The following is a 4067-nucleotide window of genomic DNA, read 5'->3' as shown; positions in this document are numbered from 1 at the left end:
CCTGTGTATAGTTCAATCCTCACCTCCCTCAGGTCCTTACTCTAATATAGCCCCTGTCACTATCTCCTAGACTCCCTCCCTGACTTTTCCTCCCAAGCATTTATTTATTTATTTTTTAACAGAGTCTTGCTCTTGTTGCCCAGGCTGGAGTGCAGTGGCACAATCTCAGCTCACTGCAACCTCCGCCTCCCAAGTTCAAATGATCCTCTTGCCTCAGTGTCCCTAGTAGCTGGGATTATAGGCGTGCGCCACCGCGCCCGGCTAATTTTTGTATTTTTAGTAGAGACCAAGTTTCACCATGTTGGCCTGGCTGGTCTCGAACTCCTGACCTCAGGAATCCACCCGCCTTAGCCTCCGAAAGTGCTGGGATTACAGGCATGAGCCACCGTGCCCAGCCTTTTGTTTGTTTTCGGAGATGGAGTCTCGCTCTGTCGCCCAGGCTGGAGTGTGATGGTGCGATCTCGGCTCACTGCAAGCTCGACCTCCTGGGTTCAAGCGATTCTCCTGCCTCAGCTCCCCTGGTAGCTGGGATTATAGGCGCGCACCACCACGCCTGGCTAATTTTTGTATTTTTTAGTAGAGACAGGGTTTCCCCATGTTGGTTAGGCTTGTCTCGAACTCCTGACCTCAGGTGATCCACACACCTCGGCTTCCCAGAATGCTGGGATTACAGGCGTGAACCACTGCGCCCAGTCACATTTAATTTTTTTTAATTTAGAAACATGATTAATTTTTTGTACATTTGGGATCTCACTGTGTTGCCCAAGCTGGTCTCAAACTCAAGACCAGGAGGCTCAAGCCATCCTTCAGCCTTGGCTTGCCAAAGTGCTAGGATTACAGATGTGAGCCACTGTGCCCAGCCTCTCTCCAGCATTTAAAGCTATCATCTGACATATCAGATATTTTATTTTATTTTATTTTATTTTTTGAGACAGAGTCTCTCTCTCTTGCCCAGGCTGGAGTGCAGTGGCACAATCTTGGCTCACTGCAACCTCTGTCTCCCGGGTTCAAGTGATTCTCCTGCCTCAGACTCCCGATTAGCTGGGATTACAGGCGCCTGCCACCATGCCTACCTTTTTTTTTCTTTTTTTGGATTTTTAGTAGAGACGGGGTTTCACCGTGTTGGCCAGGATGGTCTCGAACTCCTGACCTCAAGGTATCCTCCCGCCTCAGCCTCCTAAAATGTTGGGATTACAGGCATGAGCCCCAGCGCCTGGCTGCTATTTTATTTAATCTGGTGTCTTGTTTGTCTCCAGGACTGGAGGAATGTCAGCTCCAGGAGGGTGGGGGCTGTTCCCTGCTCTGTCCCCATGCCCAGTGCCCAGGGCACAGTGCCTGACATACAGCGGGTACTCAGTGATCTTTGGTGAGGAGTGAATGGATGTCCAGGTCACAGATGAAGGAGGAGATCCCAGGCACCAGGAGGCACTGGTAAAAATCCACTGGAATACAATGCCAGAAACACCTATGTATCCATCAGATTCCTACCCAGGAACGTTGGCTCAATAAACAGCCATCCTGCCTGCAGTGGCGGGCCCTACAGCAGAGCCAGACACAGCCTCCACCCGGGAGGAGCCTCACAGACTGAACATGGGGAGAGGAAAGAAAGTAGCAGAAGGGTTTGGATGAGGTAAGAAAGTTTATGTAAGGCCTGGCGTGGTGACTCACGCCTGTAATCCAGCACTTTGGGAGGCTGAGGCAGGCGGATCACTTGAGATCAGGAGTTCGAGACCAGCCTGGACAACATGGTGAAACCCCATCTGTACTCGGGAGGCTGAAGCAGAATTGCTTGAATCTGGGAGGCGGAGGTTGCAGTGAGCCGAGATGGCACCACTGCACTCCAGCCTGGGACAAACAGCATGACTCTGTCTCAAAAAAAAAAAAAAGAGGGGGGATATTCACCTGCCTCAGCCTCCCAAGTAACTGGAATTACAGGCATGTGCCACCATACCCACCTATTTTCGTATTTTTAGTAGAGACCAGGTTTCACTATGTTGGCCAGGCTGATCTGGAACTCCCAGTCTCAAGTGATCTGCCTGCCTTGGCCTCCGAAAGTTCTGGAATTACAGGTGTGAGCCACTGTGCCCAGCCCACACAGCTTTTTGAATGTACCAAAACCTAATGAATTGTATGCTGAAATTTTTTTTTTTTAATGAAAAACTGATGCAAAATGGTATTTTCCAGACCTGCCTAGAAATGAGAAACTCTAAATTTGAGGTGGTGGTACCTGTGCCAGGAAAGGGTGAAACCGGCGTGGGGAGTGAGGGGGGTTGGCAGTATCGGGTTGTGTGAGTCTCCCTTGGCAGCCGTAACAAAGCACCACAAACTGGGTGGGGTGAGGTGGCTCTTGCCTGTGATCCCAGCACTTTGGGATCCACTTTGGGAGGATCACTTGAGCCCAGGAGTTTGAGACCAGCCTGAGGAACCAGGTGAGACCCCATCTCTACAAAAAATACAAAATTAGCTGGGTGTGGTGGCACGCACCTGTAGTCCCAGCTACTTGGGATGCTGAGGTGGGAAGATGGCTTGAACCCAGGAGGTGCAGGCTGCAGTGAGCTGTGATGGCATCTCTGCACTCCAGCCTGGGTGACAGACCAAGGTCCTGTCTCAATCACAAAGAAACAGCTGGGCACAGTAGCTTATGCCTGTAATCCTAGCACTATTGAGAGGCTGATTGCTTGAACCCAGTAGTTCAAGACCCCCATCTCACAAATACAAACAAATTGGCCGGGCACAGTGGCTCACACCTGCAATTCCAGCACCTTGAGGGGCCAAGGCGGGTGGATCACCTGAGGTCCGGAGTTTGAGATCAGCCTGGGCAACATGGTGAAACCCTGTCTCTACTCAAAATACAAAAATAAGCTGGGTGTGATGGTGAGTGCCTGTAATCCCAGCTACTCAGGAGGCTGAGATGGGAGAATCGCTTGAACCTGGGAGGTGGAGGTTGCAGTAAGCTGAGATCGAGCCATTCGCACTCTAGCCTGGGCTGTAATAGAGCGAGGCTCTGTCTCAAAAAAAAAAAAAAAAAATTAGGCAAGAGTGATGGCAGGCACTTGTGGTCCCAGCTACTCACGAGAACGAGGTGGGAGGATAGCCTGAGCCCAGGGAGGTCGACGCTGCTGTGAGCTATGATTATGACACTGTACTCCAGCCTAGGCAATATAGTGGGACCTGTCTCAAAGAAAAAAGCTGTCGGGGACGGTGGCTCACGCCTGTAATCCCAGCACTTTGGGAGGCTGGGGCAGGTGGATCACCTGAGGTCAGGAGTTCAAGACCATCCTGGCCAACATGGTGAAACCACATCTCTACTAAAATACAAAAAATTAGCCAGACATGGTGGCGGGTGCCTGTAATCCCAGCTACTCAGGAAGCTGGGGCAGGAGAATCACTTGAACTCAGGAGGTGGAGGCTGCAGTGAGCTGAGATCGTGCCATTGCACTCCAGCCTGGGTGACATGAGCGAAACTCTGTCTGAAAAAAAAAAAAAAAAAAGCAGCAGCAGCAACAGTGTGGGATGGGGGTGGGCACAATGGCTCACAACTGTAATCCCAGCACTTTGGGAGGCTAAGGCAGGAGGACACTTGAACCAGGAGTTCAAGATCAGCCTGGGCAACATAGTGAGACCCCCCACCCCTAAAAAATAAAAAATAAACAAAAACAAAGCACCACAAATGGGGAGACATAAAACAGCAGAAACTGATCCTCTCACAACTCCAGAGGCCAGAATTCCACAACGAAGGTCCTGGCAGGGCCCTCAGAGTCCCCGGGTAGAATCCTGCCTGGTGTCCGCAGCTTCTGGCTGTGGGTGGCCTTCCTTGACGTTCCTTGGCTTCTAGATGTGTAACTCCAGTCTCGGCCTCTGTTGTCACTTGGCTGTCTCTTCTCTGTGTCTGTGTCCAAATTTTATCTTCTTATAAGGAGAGCGGTCATGTTGGACTTAGGACCCACGCTACTCCAGTAATGACTTCATCTTAACTAATTATATCTGCAGTGACCCTCTTTCCAAATAAGGTCACATTCAGAGGTTCTGGGGTTCAGATTATTCTCCGAATTTTTTTTTTTTTTTTT

Source organism: Colobus angolensis, unplaced genomic scaffold (genome assembly GCF_000951035.1).
Source record: "Colobus angolensis palliatus isolate OR3802 unplaced genomic scaffold, Cang.pa_1.0 Scaffold22, whole genome shotgun sequence".
Lineage (NCBI taxonomy): Eukaryota > Metazoa > Chordata > Mammalia > Primates > Cercopithecidae > Colobus > Colobus angolensis.
This window is presented reverse-complemented; position numbering follows the sequence as displayed.